The 19,600-nt window shown below is 40.0% G+C and overlaps 1 protein-coding gene and 1 long non-coding RNA gene across 13 annotated transcripts in view; one reads left to right on the top strand and one right to left on the bottom strand.

Annotated features, from left to right (window-relative positions):
* Positions 1-19,600, top strand: part of nrxn2b (neurexin 2b) — a 334,333-nt gene that overhangs the window by 250,290 nt on the left and 64,443 nt on the right. The window lies entirely within an intron of this gene.
* LOC120475455 (uncharacterized) lies at positions 2,573-15,099 on the bottom strand. 2 transcript variants are annotated; one of them, XR_016168775.1, is made up of 7 exons: positions 14,469-15,099; positions 12,112-12,179; positions 11,933-12,001; positions 11,014-11,145; positions 8,473-8,539; positions 6,556-6,653; positions 2,573-3,815 (listed from the first exon to the last, which is right to left on the bottom strand). It is a non-coding gene; the product is annotated as an uncharacterized LOC120475455 (long non-coding RNA). The 2 variants fall into 2 exon arrangements; XR_016168774.1 differs by lacking the exon at positions 11,014-11,145 and having other exon boundaries at positions 14,469-15,089.

Here is a 19,600-nt window from a genome sequence, read left to right as displayed (position 1 = left end):
ACTGCTCTCCCTGCAGGAGCTTTGCGTTTAAAGAAATAATAAAATATTTGGGCCGTGTGTGTGTGATCACCGACAGGGTGATCCAAATCAAGGGGGTTTATTCTGAGATCACACACACACACACACACACACACACACACACACACACCTGAAGGGGGTTTAGATCACACACTGGATGTACATGATCCCTCAGTTGTTCTCCGTTTGATGGAGTCTCGATGACGGCGGTTTTCCCAGTCGTGTTCGATGACCTGTTCACACAGCCTCACTGCGTGTGAGATTAGATTGCAGTTCTCTTGCATCTTCGTTTGCATAATTAATGTAGATCCCGTGGAACCCTCGTCTGACAGCTCTGGGTGAACGAGCCTTGGGGAGAACAAACACAAGAAGAGAGAAAAAATGTTTCTGCTGGAAGTTTCTCCGAACGTTTGAAGTGTGTGTTGTTCATGAATGCTCTGGAAACACCGACCCGGCGCTGACCCGTCTCGCGGTGATGCTGGTTTCCAGTTCAGCGGGTGCTAATGCTAACACTGGTTCATGTCTGACTGCAGTCCCTTCAGTAGAACTGGAGGTCTCTCAGATGTCCTTCACATCAGGGTTGACCTGAGCGGGTCCAGCTCGTGAAGACAGAACCACAATGCTAGTGCGTAACTGTGACGAACGGCTCTCAGCGACTCTCAGGTGTGCCCTCGCGAGACAGCAGTGAGCGGCGGCTGCTGATTCTCCTGTATGTGTGTGTGTGTGTGTGTGTGTGTGTGTGTGTGTCCTTGGGCACTGTTTCTGTTTCTGCAGCGTTTGCTGATGCAAGTCCATATGGAGCCGGCCTCTCAGTGAGCATCATGGGAGATATTTCATCATCCTCTGCTGTGTGCCAGTGTGTGTGTGTGTGTGTGTGTGTGTGTGTGTTAGAGTATGTGAGAAAGAGAGAGAGAGTGTGTGTTTACCGTGTGTCAGGCCTCCAGTGAGTGGATGTATCTGGATCTAGTGTTCATCTTAATGAAGGAGTGTGTCTCGCTGTTCCAGTATGGAGTGTGTGTGTTGCTGGTCCAGTGTTGATGGTTAATGCCGGAGTGTGTGTTGCTGGGTTAGTATTGATGGTTGATTGATCCTGATTGGCTGGGGTATTGAACACTCCTGCTGTTTGAAAGAGTGTGTGTAGATATCAGACACACAGTGTGTTTCTCCGTTACACACACTGATAGCAGTCGAGGATCTCTGCTGTCATGCGGGGTCATCTGTGTGTGGGAACTCATGTGTGTGTGTGTGTGCGGCGCTTCTTCTGTTCCTCTGCTCACACACTGATTCATGAACAGGCGCCGGTGGAGAGAGTCGTGATGGTGTGTGTTTCAGATTGAGTCTCCAGACTACACCTGGTTATCTCGTTCAGACGCCTGATGTCTACACACACACACACACACACACACACACACACACACACACACACACACACACACACACACACACACATACAATCATTAAAAACACATTATTTCTGTGTAGACATCAGGTGTGTGTGTGGGGGGGGGGGGGGTAAACTTTTGAACTCATTATCCACATCAGACTCATCTGAAGGAAATCTCCTAAACAAACACACGCGCTGGTTCTCACGCTCATATTTGCATTATTATTATCATCAATCTGACGTAAACATGACTCTGATCAGCCAATCAGATTAGAGCTCATGCTGCAATGATTATTAATATTTATGTATATGACGATTATTAGTAGTATTAGCAGTATTCATGAATTCTCCATTATGTGTGTTTGTGTTGTGTCTGGCCGGCTCATCTGCTGTGTTTGGCACTGAAGTGTGTTCCCTGCAGTCATCACACACACACACACACACACACACACATACTTGTTTTTGTGGTATAGAAGGTCGCACCGGTGTGGTGGTGGTATATAGGGACACACCTTTCCCAATGCCCTACAGTGATGATACAACTATCAAAAATTTTGTTTTGATCTGCAGATCACAAATCTGACTTTAAATGTTCTATACACACAACAGAACAGAAAATATAAAAATGGTGGTATACAAGGACATTCCCGCCCCCTCCTAAAATGTTCCCGCCTATGACATAATTGTGATTTATGGGGCCCGACCTGATTATGAGGACACTCATTTTACAATACACAAAATATGTCATTTGGGTGGATTACAGGGACCTATGTGTTTTACTGGTACATGCCCACACACACACACAAACCTGACGAGATGTTGTATTACCAAGACTAAGGTGCTTTAAGAGTACTGGATCTTAAACACAATACACAACTGCACAATCCAACATTATAAGGACGAGTGTGTTTACTGGTACATGGCCACACACACACACACACCTGATAACATAGTGTATTACCAAGACTAGGGTGATTTAAGAGTACTGGATCTTAAACACAATACACAACTGCACAATCCAACATTATACGGACGAGTGTGTTTTACTGGTACATGCCCACACACACACACACACCTGACGAGATGGTGTATTACCAAGACTAGGGTGATTTAAGAGTACTGGATCTCCAATACAATACACAAAAAAACTTGCAACATTACAGGGACAGAAGTGTTTTACAAGTGCTTTAATTATGACTTCAATAATATCATCATAAACATTGAGTTTTTTTTCAGTTTTACCATGTAATTCCATCATGTCATGCCATTTTAAGTGTAAAGTCACATCCACAAACTTAAAAACATGGTCAATGATTGACAAAACAGCCCTTTGAAGCAGACACATTTTAAAGATGTCATTTAACAGGCTTTGAAATGTATAAAATTAACTCACTCAACATACAATAGATGCTGCTTAGTGCTGCACAGTATTGAAGAAAAAAGCGATATGCGTTAACTCATTAAATAATGCGATATTCGATACAGTAATGTTTAAAGTGTGTAAAACAAACTTAAATTATCTATTATTTAACCTTACATACATGTTTCACATTCTTTTTGTGACAAGAAAACATCAGCTTCTGAAAGTGAACATCAGTGTTTTACTGTACACTGATATTAAAATAACACTTCTTATGCTAAAGCACAGGGTTCAGATTATCCTACATTAGGATTATTTAACAACAGAAACTGAATAATCAAATGTGAAAATAAAACACTGCTTAGTTTTCACTGTATTAATTACATATATACAGTTATTTAGCAAACAGCAGTGAGTGATTTTCTTTTGTTCATGACCCCAGCTATTGCAAGCCGTCGCGATATGCATATCGCGATATATACATTTGCAAAACAAACCAAATTACAACGGACGGTTTACCTCTGTTATTTCCAGAAAATATAAACAGAATTGTCAAGTCAAGTTTCAAAGCAGATTTACAGGAAAATTATTTAACAAAGTTTGCTTGGGTTGTACATCAGCTCTAGTCTAGCGTCTAGTGTTAATATAACTATCATTGTAAGTAAATGAGCTCCCGTGTGTTTAGAGCTTACTAAAGCATGTATTCTTCTGCGCTGAGAATGAGAGTGAGGTAGAGATTGAAACTCCACGGAAAGGGTCTTCAGTGGTCTTACACTTCTGCCATTCAGTCAGTGTGGCCAGTTTTCCTTTGGTTATATGTGCCTTAACATGTTTAATTGCAGCTGTAACTTCAGCATTTGATCAGCACACTTTTTGTCCTTTCCACAAGGTTTTCAATTTCTTCCTCACTCTCATTCTCTGTACAGAATACAACATGCTTTGTAAGTACATGAGCTCTCATAGATAAAGCTTACTAGATGGTCATATTCTGATTTAAACCTCGGGTACCTTGAGGCACGTCAGTGGTTTTCTCGATGGGCATCTTCTGAACACCTGGAAGAAATCAGTTATATACTGATCAGAAACTCAGATGTAACTCAAACCTGTATCTAGAGCTTAAAACTGGTTTTACATCTGATATCTAAAAAATACATTTCAAATGATATTCAGATGAAATGTTGTGTTAAACAGATGCTTTTAAAGTTTTAGACCAACATGAACATCATCAACGTATTGGTATCGGCCAGAATTACAATGTCGGTGCAACACTGACTCCATTAATGTTCTTCTAGAAAAGGTGCACACTATAGTGCAAATATCTGATTATTAATAACTGATTATTGACTGATTATTACAATTAATGACAAAAGAAATGTTAAGAAATGTAATCTGATATTACCTACTGAAACACTATAGCATTATATATATATACACACACACACACACTGAACAATTATAAACGCAACACATTTGTTTTTGCCCCCATTTTTCATGAGCTGAACTCAAAGATTTAAGACTTTTTCTATGTACACAAAAGGCCATTTCTCTCAAATATTGTTCACATATCGTTTAAATCAGTGTTAGTGAGCACTTCTCCTTTGCCGAGATAATCCATCCACCTCACAGGTGTGGCGTATCAAGATGCTGATTAGACTATGTGATTATTGCACAGGTGTGCCTCAGGCTGGCCACATTAAAATGTGCAGTTCTACTGTATTGGGGGGTCAAAAAACCCTCAGTCAGTCTCTGGTGTGAGCACCATTTGCCTCACGCAGTGCAACACATCTCTTTCGCATAGAGTTGATCAGGTTGTTGATTGTGGAGTGTGTAATGTTGGTCCAGTGTTGGTCCACTTGCTGGATATTGGCAGAACCTGGAACACACCGTCTTAAACGCCGATCCAGAGCATCCCAAACATGCTCAATGGGTCACATATCCGGTGAGTATGCAACATGATATTGTTGCATACTATATATGCAACTATATATGCTGCAACATGACACAACAATGGGCCTCAGGATCTCGTCACGGTCTCTCTGTGCATTCAAAATGCCATCAATAAAATGCACCTGTGTTCATTGTCCATAACATACGCCTGCCCATTCCATAACCCTCCCGCCACCATGGGCCACTCGATCCACAACGTTGACATCAGCAAACCGCTCATCCACACGACGGCATACACGGTGTCTGCCATCTGTCCTGTACAGTGAAAACCGGGATTCATCCGTGGAGAGAACAGCTCTCTAAAGTGCCAGACGGCATCGAATGTGAGAATTAGCCCACTCAAGTCGGTTACAAGGATGAACTGTAGTCCAGCCGAGACCCCGATGAGGAGGACGAGCATGCGGATGAGCTTCCCTGAGACACTTTCTGACAGCTATGCAAACTGGTTGTTGCAGCAGCAGTCCGGTTGGCTGGTCTCAGTCTTGTAGGAGAAGAGGCTGGATGTGGAGGTCCTGGGCTGATGTGGTTACACGTGGTGTGCGGTTGTGAGGCCGGCTGGATGTGCTGGAAAATTCTCTGAAACACCTTTGGAAACGGCTAATGGTAGAGAAATTAACATTCAATTCATGGGCAACAGCTCTGGTGGACATTCCTGCAGTCGGCATGCCAATCGCACGCTCCCTCAAAACTTCGACATCTGAGGCATTGTGCTGTGTGATAAAACTGCACATTATAGAGCGGCCTTTTATTGTGGCCAGCCTAAAACACACCTGTGAGGTGGATGGATTATCTCGGCAAAGAAGAAGTGCTCACTAACACATATTTATGAACAATATTTGAGAGAAATGGCCTTTTGTGTACATAGAAAAAGTCTCAGATCTTTGAGTTCAGCTCATGAAAAATGGGGGCAAAAACAAAAGTGTTGCGTTTATAATTGTTTTCAGTGTATACAACTGGCTTAAAACAATTAAGCCAGTTATATACGCAACACAGTATAATTTTAATTTGACCATTGGGTGCGGATACTTAAGTCAGAGAGCATTATTAGGGCGTGTGGATGATGTGTGTTTGGCTGTGGATTCGGGTGACATTGGAGCTCATCTTACTCTAAAGCAGTGAATCTGCACGCAATAACAGCTCGGGTGCACACGGCTAACACGGTTTATCAAGTTAGTGGTATTACATCCTGCATAATCTGTGTGCGTGACATGAGCGCACACAGCGCGTGTCTTCTCCAGGTCTTACCGGGTTGTTCATAAAAGCCAAATGTGGCCAGATGTAGGCTTTTAAAGTAGTTGGAGCATTTTTATTGACTCGCACTCGGGGGGACTCGCCTCCCTCTGCCAGTGTATGCTACCGCAACAAAGCACATACGTGATAAATGACGTCAGAAAAAAGCGTCAGTGCATTATAACCGGTTATGGTCTATTACTGAACCGATACCAAATCGTCCTCGTCCGCATCACAATGCATCGTAGAAACGATTCATTTTGACACCCATAACAAACGCAGTCATGGCGCAGCACAAAGTGAAATTGTTGTGGACAGCAGAGATGGAGGATCAGCTAGATTTGTGGCAACAGCACGAATGTTTATACAACGTGTTATGTAAAACCTTTCCAAAAACTATTCTGTATTCTGTATACTGTATTCTGAACTCTTGCGAGATTTTGTGCTCACAGTCGAGACTCTGGTTAAAAACCTGTTCGTGTGTGGAGCAAAACTATAGGAGCAAAATGGTTAAATCTAGGATTTTTGGCCTCATGTTTGTGGTCTATCACATTTTGAAAATCTTATAAGATGTAAAAATTATTTTGGTGTGTACCCAGCATTAGTTGACACATACCAACATAACTAGAGACGCTGCAGCTCCAGCAGCAACATCTCCTCCAGAACCGCTTCCATCAGGATCACTGGCAGCAGAATCCGTCACACTGATCTCATCTAAGAGAAAAAGAGACATTTAAAACAAGAACATCTTCAGTTTAACCTGTATTCAGATGTCATTTATGAAACATGAAAAATTACGCCGTTTAATAATAATAATATTAATAAAAACTATAATACTTCACTAAGATGCCTATTATTCGAATTATCGCTAAGACCGTAATATTCTAAAACTGTCAATGAAAAATTTATATTTTATAATGCGTATATTATTTTACAATAGGAGGTTATAATACTTTCTTAATTTCGTCACTTAAGCTGTTATACTGGCAGAAACCTGCAGTTTCAGTGAAAACAGGTTTATAAACGCATCTTATTACAAAATCTTATTACCACAAAAAATGTGGATATAATGCGAATGTGAAAATAATGTAACTGGTGCTGGTTGCGTGCCAAATGCATGTTAAACTCAGAGATGGAGTTCACTGCATTCATTCCCTGAGAAACGGGGCGTGGAAAAAGTCAGATCATGAGCTGATCGAGCGAGTAAAGTGTGCTCTTCAGCACTTGCTTAATTATCGACTTTTGCCATTTGATAAGGGCGCTATAAACCATGTTGTACTTTTGATTTTAGTTTGTTTGAGAGATGCTTTGCCAAAAATAAATAATATTTAAAAGAAATATGATATAATATAAAATAAACAAAGACAAATATTTTTGGTTCATTTGGATCAAACTGTGGTGGGTCACTAGAGTAAAGGTAATAAATGGTAACACTGTATAAATTTGACTCCGAAAAAATGCCAAATAATAAACAGTTAAGAGGCTATAATGACATGTTATAGTGAGATATGACAGTGCTTCTGCAACACGCATCACTACAGATGAGTAGCTGAGTATCTCTTCAGCATTCTGATGCGCAAAATACCAATTGAAAACTAAAGTCACAGATGATCAACAGAGTCATCTTGATGATTTTACCAGTGCAGATGTTACTCTCTCTCTATTGATCTTAAAATTAGCTGACGATACATAAAATGTGGCTCATAGTGGTTGCTTTCAATGACGTGAACACCTTTAAATCTGATATAGCGTGGGATTTGAAGATTCGGATTTATATCCGTTTTGTGAACACATTTATGTGGCCAGGTGTAAATGGAATTGTTTTGACAATGAAATGACCCGGGGCCTTTACCATGAAGCTGGTTTAGGTGGCTAGCCAGCTATGTTTCAGTTTACTTTGCGCCAACCCTGGGTTTAAGGCACCATGAAAGTCTTTTAGTAATTTTTAGTAATGTTTATTTAGAATAATAAATTTGTATGATTTAGAAATTATTATTCCCTTAATCTATCACACATGTACAATTTTAGTTCATCAACTACAATGCAGATTTTAAATGAATAAATAAATATATAAAAGGTAACATAAATATACTTTAGAATCAATAGATAAAGCTATAAAATGCTATAGCTATAAAAATATGAAGCTATAAAACTTCACAACTTTTACTTGCACTGATATACAGTGACAAGCCTTTTTCTTTTAGTTGTCCTCTTTCATAGACAGATATTTTCTTCTTGTTGTGTAAATTTGTTTAAATTCTTAATATTTTAATATTTCTATTTAATAAGTGAATTGTGCTGCTTCTCTTGCGAGAAATGAATTTCAGTTTTGAATGAGTTTCTCTTTCTCAGCATGTGATTGGCTGTTGGCTACTGATGTCACACCTAAACTCAGGATCAAAGCCTGAGTTGACAGAGAAAGTTGATGATCAGCATCATGGTACAGGCCTCAGGTGTAAAAAAAAAAATATGATGTGATAAAGATCTTACTAGACTAGCAATTTCTAAAATGATGCAATGCTCTTTTTATTACCATGTCAACACAGTCTTGACTCTTGACCCTCCAATGATGATCTGATATGGTCCTTCTCAGGGCTCATCTGAAAGCAAGGTAAAGAAAGAAAAAATTAACATTCTACTAAAGACAAAGGACTCAGAGATTCTCCAAATGAAGCAGCACAGATACTTGACTCCATCAACACTGACTGATCACGGTCATAAAACATAAGATTAAAACAATTTCACATTATCAATGATATACTTGAGCAAAAGAAGGCTGATCATGCCAAAACAAATTCAGGCATGATGGTACATTTCAAACCACTTAGTATTAATAGTGATCAAATTAATGAGATGAATAGGGACTTCAGTTTTAAAACAGGGTGACATACGCAAGTTGTGATCATGTATATAGTTAAAACCCTATAGATATATGGTCATAACCACTCAGAGATGTATGATATGTAGGGCTCCATATCAGTATTGGAAAATAAATTTTTAATGTTATCGTTGTCAATTCGATAGGAAAATTAGGTTGATTAACACTGATGAATAATGGATTATGTCCTTCAGCTTCAGATGTGCGCTGTTCCCCATGATGGTTGTGAACAGTTTGAATCACAAATCTGTGATCTCTTTAATTTTGTTATATGTATATGTATATATATATATATATATATATATACTTTATCTCATATAGAAATCATTTGGCTGAGTAAATGATCGCTGCAGTAAAGCGCTTCACTGTAGGCCTAGCGGTGATCATCTCCTTTAGCACATGCGCTCAAACAGCAAAGCAGAACAATAATAACTATGATTGGGACTGTCATATACATAACATTATAATGAGCAAACTACTGCATTAAAAACTTTGTGAATTCTTTGGGTTTAGCTGCTGTTTCATCCACAACAGGAGTTTCACTATATAACTTTTCTCAAGTTAATGTCTGCATGATTTTGTATATCTAATCAATCATATATAGGCTGTGTTCCGTTGAGCTAAAACCATCTAATAAAGCTTCAGTTTATGGGTGTTCCTTCAGCTCTTAAGCTTTAGCACAGCTCAAACACAACGCTATTTGAAACAGAAATATTAAAGATGTTTACTGTAATATTCAAATGTTTAATATTAAAAAGTTCTACATGTTTAAAAAACACTGATGCGTTATTATTCATAACTAGTACTTTTTTTTGTTCTTGTATCATTTATCAACAATATGGTTTGAGTAAAATCATTCCCTTATTGTGTGTGCGGAGTGGACTTGGCAAACCCAGACAACTTCCGGCAAATTTAGATTTACTCTGCAAGTAAGTCTGGCATAGACCTCATTCAAGCCTATTTCTAATCCGTCAAAATCGCGGAACTTATCAGAAACGTTGGCTTCCATTGACTCCCAATCATTTTGGTGACAGCGAATAACTTTACATCGAAGATGTCCAAAGACTCCATTTGTCCATTATTTATTTCTAAAGAAAAGGGTTGGGTAGTAACCAAAGTCTATGGCATGAGGCGCACACACGCAGTCTCTCGCTGTCTCCCTCTCCCTCTCCAACGTGCGCGTACTATACGGTTTATTGAAGCACTGTCTGATCTGTCTCGCACGCGCTTTTGCTCGCTCGCTCTAGATTCCGGGAGATTTGAACTAATTTGCGATTATCCAGGAGCCGTTATCAATATGCGGGAGACTCCCGGAACGTCTGCCGATAGCGAGGATATTATTGAAGATGCCGAAGACAAAACGCTGCAAGGTTTGGCTGCATTTCACGTGTAAAATTACGCGTCAGAACGATTGTCTGAACTTAAGCCCATATAGAATCACCATTCGCACCGCCTTGACGCTCACGTCGTCATATTATATTAGTGCGCGCATGCTCTGCTCCTCAGATTTCTCTGTTGAAAAAGGAAGCTTGTCAGCAGCGCGAGGAGTTTGGCAGCGAACGGAGCATCTCGTTCCCTATTCAGAGAACATGGTTTACACAGAGACGTTCTCTTTCATATGTTCATATGCAGTGGGAACGAAATATAAAACTGGATAAGAGCTTAACTAGTAAATGACCAGATAACTTACATGACTAGTTAAAGCAGACAAAACATGGGAACCTGTAGCCATGTCGATATTATATTACCCTGGTAGTAATCTCTATTAATCTCCAGTATAATTATATTGTTTGATATAATATTGTTTTATTTGATATTATGTAAATATGATTTTTTATTTTATATTTGGTTTATTTATTATTAACCTATGTTACTTGTTTATATTGTAAGTTAATATTGTGTCCAGTTTGGCCCTGTAAATAAAGGGATATTATTTTTTTGACAAAGTGTGTGCGGTTTCCTTTTCTTGAGTACCGTTTCAAGAACCATTTAGGCACCGGAACCGTTTAAAAAATACCTAGTAGGTACTGGTATCGGATAAAACCCAAACGATACCAAACCCTACTAAAGAAACATGACAATGTATAAAAGGCCCCATTACTTTGTATCTTACGTTACGGCCGATTTAGAAGATGTTTTTGTAAAAATAGGCTAACGATTGCGTCACGAGACTCTGTCGCACACTAGAGCAATTACCATATAGAGTGGAGGAGAAGCTCAGCATTCGGGGGGACGTGGAGGCATAAAGTCAAGGGAGAAGCCCATAGAGAGCTGTAGAGTTGCTCCTGCTGCGAGCTCATGGACAGCTCTTACTCGCGCTCTCCGGCTCTGCAAGATTCGGAAGGGAATGATTCAGATTTCTCTTTGCACCGCTACTAGGTTACTCAAGTCTCATCTCCGTCGTCAAGCTCAGTTTGAGCCTGCGCAGTCGTTCAGCCATTTCTTTTACAGTCTATGGTTTTAAGCGATTTGAACGTTTCCTTTTTGTTAAAACCCGAGCAAAGAACAACACTCGGAGATGTTTCTCCGTCATCAACGCACTAACACCGCACTGCCACGATGAAGATTTTAAAACTGGAAGACGAAAAAAGCAGAAAAATGCCCCTTAAATTTAACCATTTTAACCCTACTATTAAATCTAACAGATGCTAACATTGTCTTCAATGGTGTTCAACACACATACCTCTGTTAAAATCTCAGAAAATTTGGTTTGGGGTTTAATGGCTCTTTAAGAAAGATTAATAAATCCTGTAGAACTATTGTTCATTGTTAGTTAATGTTAACTAATACTAACAAGACACTAACATTTTTTTCAAAAAAGTGAATGCAAATATGAATGTAAAATAAATTTTAAAGTTAATTAATTCCACACTGGTTCAAACTAGGCTACTGTACTGTATTTGTTTGTTTCATGTTGAAGTGTTTGGGAGATTGGCTTTTAATGATGATCGTTTCGTTTTTGTAATTAGGCCTTTCAAAGTATATACAATTTGCCAATATATCAGATCTCGGCTTTCAAATATAAAGAATGATCAGTTATTGAACTCGGCCCAAATGTTCATATCTGTGTATCCCTAATTTGATTTCCAAAAATAAAAAAAACAAAAAACAATACCTTCTGTTCATCTCCGACTTGATTTCGACTGTTGATTTCGAGAGTGGAGCAATCAACCTCACTGGGAGTCTACAAAACATAAAAGTAGACATGAAACACTGGTGTAAATATGTGAACACTAGATCTCACAATGTGTCTGCTTCGTTTGCTCATTCTCTTCCAGCACAACTCTCACTTACCTCGTGCAGTCCCAGAGTCAGAGCACATAATCATCACTGCCTGAGGACAACTGGGTCTTATGGCTCATCTGAAAATATGAAATAAAGCGTTACATACAGAACACTTCACCTAAGAGTTTAAAAAAATCATAAATAATATATAAGGACAATGTAGTCAGCCAGTTATTAATAATCAGGGTCCCGATACACAGCTACCTATCAATACTTATTTCCACATGAAATATTGATTTGAGATAATATACAAGATTACAAAACATTTCAATATTTAAATGTTAGCCAAGGTAATTTTAATGGATTTTATGCATCACATTACAAGTGTTTTCATTAAAGAATGTCACGTGTCTTACACCATTTTTTTATGAGGACATCATAAGATGAGATGAGATGTTCCTGATGTTTGACTTGTCTGGAGAATCTCAGTGTGTTGTGTAAGTTTGACAGAAGTCTGGTCTATGAGGACAGTAGTTTTACCAGGACACTGGTAACTAGAAACATTTGGATGGCACCCTGAGTTTAAGTATGTTTATGTATGAGAGTGATATAATACGAGACATTGCGCCTGTGCTAGAAATACAGTACGTGATCATGACTCACTTCTTATACACACAATCATAATTCAGTGACTGATAACAATCTGTTTCTGAGGAACTGAAATCTGTTCTATTCTTTAAGGAATAACTCAATTATTACATTAACATGGTCTTATCAGTTATCATCTGAAAAAAAGAAAGAAGAGCAAATAATATATATATATATATATAAAGACAAACAAGTACAAATTTTATTATTACTTATTGAAAGCCAATTTCAACAGAGGTTACTATTTTTTAACTTCTTCAATGATTACATTTAATCTAACAAGCACAAATAGTTTTTGATATTGGTATTCGCCAAAATGAGCTGTGAATTATGGGTCAGTATATCAGTATCGATCCTAATATTCCATATTTGTGTCCTGGTAAAACTGTGTCCTCATAGACCAGGATTCTGTCAAACTTACACAACACACACAGATTCTCCAGTCAAGTCAAACATCAGGAACATGTTCTTATGATGTCCTCATAAAACTGTGTCCTCATAAACCAGGTGTAAAGCTACACACAACCTGACATACTGTAATGAACACGCATGTAATGTGATGCACTAAAGCCCTGGACATTAATCTGTAGGGCTGCACAATATATTGCTTTATCATTCATACCTATCTGTGGTAGTGAGTCTAGTGACACTGCAGTATTAGGCATATGTGAAGTCAGGCTATACATGCATAACCTAAAGATGATGCAGTGTTATTTTACAGTTATTTACTCAATTTCAGTACCTAAATGTTGCTAGACTTACCTGGAAAATATGAGCCACTGATTATTTCACATCCTTGTTACATTTTTTTTATCTATGCTTATTTTTTTCTATACAGATACAAACCCCAACAAAATCACGCCAATCATTCTAGAATGATTCATTATTGCCAAATAGAGCTATTTAAGTCATTTGTAGAAATTGCTTTTTATATGTTGCATTATGTATTGTAGAAAAAAACAACAACAAATATTGCAATATCAGTTTTTTGCAATATCGTGCCTGTCTATTACATTGGGTCATTTTTAACCTTTAATAATAAAACAAGTAACTGTAAATAACATATCATGTACCTGACACAGCTTTATTAAACAGTGTCACTTAAGCATGGAAACACTGAATTCAGCTTTATAATGATGGCTGAATCTGCCCTGGAGTAATCCTGACCTATTGACATATTATTCAACAAGTTTGTTTTAAATAAATCGATAAATTATGGTAAACGGCATTCAAGTTATTTTCATACTTTATTATATGATATTTAAGGAATATGTTAATTGAACATAACTATTCATTTAATAAATTGCATTCACAATTGATAAATTACAGGCAATAGTGACAGTATTAATAAGACTTAATCAGACTGACAGTTATATTAATATTCAGAGTATATTGAATTATAGTCAGGAGTGATAAGAGCACATGTTTCTTAATGTAAGCATAACTGTAGTAATATACTGTACTGGGTAAAAAACACAGACTGTAGTCATGACAACGCGTTATTATGAAGGCTAGACTATTTTATGTGATCATTAAAGGTAGCAGTTACAATTAAAGTTCAATCTAAAACGAGTTTAAAATGACACAAGCATCGCTGATTCCCTCATGTCAGTCTGTAAACAGAATCACTAACTTAAAAGTCCGCTAGCTCCGTTAGCATCACGCGCTAGCTGCTTTCTAACTGTAAAACGAGCAGCAAAGAGCCTACAGGACATCACAAACAAGCCAAACAGACCCAGGTGCTATTAGAGAAGCAATTAAACAACATTATAACTTACCTAACACATAACAGTTGCTTTCATCGGGTCCAGATATGTCCTTTCGGTCCTTTCAGGTCCAGAGTTTGTCTCTCGTTCAAACAGGAAGTGACCGTGACGACCGTGACCTGATTAAGTTACGTCTAACTTATCATAATATAAACAGGGTTTTATTTATTTATTTATCATACAATTAATCCACAATTAATAAATTACAGGCAAAAATACTTAAATAATAATTATTTTGCATTAAGTTGCTTGTTATAAAGACTATGCTGACGCTGAATGAAGCTCCGCCCACCGGCGCCATTGTGTTTTCGCAATTTCCCGCCTACCGGTACCGATCTGTCCAATCACAGGCCTCGAAGCATACACTTGTGTAAAACATGCAAATTTTTGATGACGCGGGTGTAATACCGGGACCTGGCTACAGGGGCGACACTCGCGAAATCAGGGATACACTGTGTATGGTAAAATTTCAGGGTTTTGTGGTATATAAAGACATGGCGCCAAACTTTGAGAGGGAGCATCTGGGACATCGTAGATGGCGTTTACACTGTCGGAATTATGAGGACATGGCCTCTGTCCTCGTAAACCCAAATGTCCCCATAGTGCCGGTGCGTATTCAGGTCAAATGTCCTCGTAAACCACAAAAACAAACACACACACGTCAGTCACGGCCTTTCCGCCTTGTGTTTCTGTTCACTTCAGTTCGGTGCATTTGTGCGGCTCGTGTCACAATACACAGTTACTGTTTGTAGGTGGTTGCCGAGGTGTTGCTATGCAGTTTCTGAGTGGTTTATTCCACGTTGTTATGCCGTTACTAGGGTGTTCTGTGTGTTCTATGGTGTTAATATGTGGTTAATATGCTTTTCTGGGTATTTCATGTATTCTAGGTGGTTGCCAGGGGGTTGCTATGCAGTTTTGCAGGTAGTATGTTGAGTGTTTTATTGCACTATGCCGTTACTAGGGTGGTGTGGCTATTTCATAGGTGTTTCTATGCGGTTGCAAAGCTACATTTAATGCCGAGTGGTTTCGTTCACATTCATATGTGGTTAATATGGTGATACGGTTGGTTGCCGAGGTGTTGCTATGCAGTTCCTAAAGTGCTCTGAGTGGTTTATTGCACTTTGCTATGCGGTTACTATAATATTGCGGATGTTTTAGAAGGATGAAGGTGGTTGCCAGAGATGTTGAGTTTAGATTATTTAATCAACCATCATTATATCTGCAAATACAGCAGCACATCTGCCCAGCACACACACACACACACACCTGCTGGTGTTTGAGTCAGCGCTATGGAGATGTGTGTGTGATAACAGCAGAGGAATCTGATCTGTGATGTTCTCCTCTTCATCAGACAGTGCTGGTGTGTTTCGTCATCAGTGTTCCTGATGGATAATCTGAGGATGATGAAGGATCATTATGACTCATTCACTATATCAACGCTCCTATTTGTCAATACAGTTTGTTTGTTTAGTGTGTGAAACGTGCAGATTACACTGCAGGAACTGTGTATTATTCAGATTACTTCACTAATCCTTAAGATGTGTGAGTGTGTACGAATACTCATGAGGATCCTCTGACTGTAAGAGCGGTGGTACAGAACCGTTTCAGAAACAATAGATTATCTAACCAGCTGATCTCAGAACTGTGGACTAACTCTAGTTAACTTCAGTTCCGCCTGATTAATATACGGTATGGCCTTTCCAGACTTCAGACACAAAATCAAAGCAATTTAGGTGTGATTGGGAACCCAAATTGTGGCGGTTCTGAGTGTGTGTGTTCTCTCAGCATCCGCTCCAGGTGTGTATCAGTCCGGCTGTAGAATCCGAGCACCAATTAAAAGTTCCCAGAATGCAGCGGCAGCATCTGTGCTGTAGAGCAGCACTCGCTCACTCGCTCTTTCTTCTACTCGTCTCCTTTTATGTTCTCTGAGATCAAAACGAGAGAAGTGTGAATGAGGCTGAGGCGCTCAATGCGTTACACAAACTCATCCGAGTGGGAGTGTGTTCAGAGGCGTGCCGTCATCAGCAATGATCTTCAGTTTCAGCATCAAACCCGTTTTGAGGACATTTGATCCAATCAGAGCGCAGCGTCTCGTCCGCCATGACGGAGAGCATCTCATAATCCGACTTCACAGACATTACACAGGTTTCCACTCAAACCGTGATTACTCGACTGAACACCTTCACCAGTGATCATCACATGTCTGTCACAGCTCGTCTGATTGGCTGCTAGGAGTGTGGGTGGGGCAATCATGTGTTAGCAGTTACAGCATCTAGAAACACATCTTCTGCTGTTGGATTCTGCCTCCGTTTAACGTCCTGTCAGTCAGTGATTGATGGTCAGAATAAGCTTGTGTGTGTGTGTGTGTGTGTGTGTGTGTGTGTGTGTGTGTCATTGCTGTGCTGCAGTTCTCTGCTCTAATTAATTCCCCCGGGCCGCACGAGGCCGTTGACAGGCGGAGCTGCAGTACACACACACACACACACACACACACCTCTCGTTGATCGGCCTCGACAGAGACATCAGTGTGAGGGTCAGGAGATCTTCACACCGGTCATCCAGCATCTGGACCAGCACAGACTGTCCTCTCAGACGAAACCCCAACAGAGAGACAGAGAGAGAGAGAGAGAGAGAGAGAGAGAGAGAGAGAGGGAGGGAGAGGGACGGACGGACGGACGGACGGACGGACGGACGGACGGACGGACGGACGGACGGACGGACGGACGGACGGACGGACGGACGGACGGACGGACGGACGGACGGACGGACGGACGGACGGACGGACGGACGGACGGACGGACGGACGGACGGACAGACAGACAGACAGACAGACAGATAGATAGATAGATAGATGGTGTCCCACAAGGCTCAGTACTAGGACCGCTGATACTGAAAGAACAGCTCTGTGTTTTTGGGATATCTTTGTGAATCATTTGTTATCTTGATGATTCAGTTTGTTCACGTGTTTGTAAGTTGTTCAGATCACCCAGAAACCTCTGCTCTATTCTCCACTGTGTGTGTGTGTGTGTGTGTGTGTGTGTTGATTTGAAGCTTATTAGAGTCAGTCTCCACCCACACTCCAGCTCAACTTATTCCTTCCTCCAACAGTCGCAGTAGTTCTGCTTCATCCAGACCGCAGGAAGAGCCGCTGTATTGAGCTCGTTTACATATTTAAATGAGTGTGTAATTGACATCAGTTCATACAGATGGCTGACCTTTGACTCCGTTTGTTCTCATCTGTTGTAGCACCGACAGCAGCTTGTTTCCTTTTCCCGTTGGGCAGTGGAGCGTAAAGAGAGCTTTCCCGCGGGAACACACACACACACACACACACACACACTGTCACTCATTCATTAGGAAGCACCGCCCACTGAACACAAGTCTACATATATGTGTGTGTGTGTGTGTGTCCCGCTGATTATTTCCTCATGTCTCCTCAGAGGAAGTGTGTGATCTGCAGACGGCAGAGGAATGCTGTGATATGATGATGATTTATTCATGAGTATCAGCACACACACGTTCGCCAGATATTGAGTGTTTGACACTCGGCTGTATCGATTGTTCTTCTGATTGCGGACGCAGATGTGCATTAACTTAATAAGAATAATAAGAACCTCTCGCTCTGAACTGTGATTGTGTCGTTGCTCAGACTCTCGCAGATCGCCGTCAGCGTCTGAAAGCCAGTGGAGCCCAAAGACGAATGTTTCCCGCTGAAATGAGAATTGATTTTCCCAGCGGTCACGGGCCCCTGATCAACATCCTGTTCTGATAACGGACCCGGGGCCGCGAGAGCCGCGAGAAACAGAACAGCTTATCGTCTCTCTCTGGCTTCATCTCTTTGTCTTTGTCTCTTTCTTCTGTGTAAGATACAAGAGAAAGACTGAAGCACAAGTGGGTGACCTCAATTTCCAGCCGCTCCGTTCAGGGAATCGGACGTGATGATCCCACTCGCCGCGTCACATGACCCTGTGCGTGTTCAGGCCTGCTGGGAAATATAGTCACATCCATCTGATGTGATAAAACGCAATAAAACAGCAGTGATGAGTCACTTTATATATTACAGGCACAGCTAAATGTGACATTATTACATATATATATATATATATATATATATATTAGGGCTGTCAGTTAAACGTGTTAATAATGGCATTAACGCAAACCCATTTTAACGCCGTTAATTTTTTTATCGCGCGATTAACGTTTATTTTGTCCTAGCAAACTTTGTAGTTTTTTCACATGCATTTGCAACAGGACGCGGCATGCATTCTGGTCCATTTTGGCATCTCGCGCTCGTCATCCACTCAAAGCCGGCTCACAAGCCCAAACGTGTGTTTGAAGCAACAAAGAAGCAACAAAACGTTCTCGTGCGGCGCAAGCCATGGAAATGAATGTTTACAGAACGCAGCGCGAGGACATTTTGTGCCGCACACACTCGTTTCGGCTTGCGAGCCGGCCAAATAGTAACGTTGCGTTTTGAGTGGATGACGAGCGCGAGACGCAGAAATGGATGCCCTAAGATTCTGAATGGAAAGTTTACTTTTAAAAAGTTGCCAAATTGACAAGACCAAGTGATCTGTGTGTTCTGTCACTGTGAACTGAGAGATCATCATCGCTGACGTCCAGTCTGAAACACCGCCTGATGATGGCCAAACACACACACACACACACACACACACAGATGATGCGAATTCTCCGCCCCCTCGCCAATATCAGGACCTCGTCAGTATTTCTTTCACCCTTGTATTGATAGACAGTGTTACATTGTGTGAGAGATTATTTATATGTGTTAGTGTGAAATTGAACACTATTCCAATGTTATTTTCAATAATAATAAAAAAAACAAGCCACTAAACAAGCCAATCCACTTTTCCATATTGATAAGAGCAATAATGTAAAAAAAAAAATAATGTAACAAAAAGAAATCAAAAGACATTTAGAATAGATAAAAATGTGCGATTAATCGCGAGTTAACTATGGCATTAATGCGATTAATCGCGATTAAATATTTTAATCGTTTGACAGCACTAACATATATATATATATATTAGAGCTGTCAGTTAAATGTGTTAATAATGGCATTAACGCAAACCCATTTTAATGGTGTTAATTTTTTCATCGCGAGATTAGCGGTCTTTTTGGCCTAG

Source organism: Pimephales promelas, chromosome 1 (assembly GCF_988280905.1).
Source record: "Pimephales promelas chromosome 1, fPimPro1.hap1.1, whole genome shotgun sequence".
Lineage (NCBI taxonomy): Eukaryota > Metazoa > Chordata > Actinopteri > Cypriniformes > Leuciscidae > Pimephales > Pimephales promelas.
This window is presented reverse-complemented; position numbering and strand designations above follow the sequence as displayed.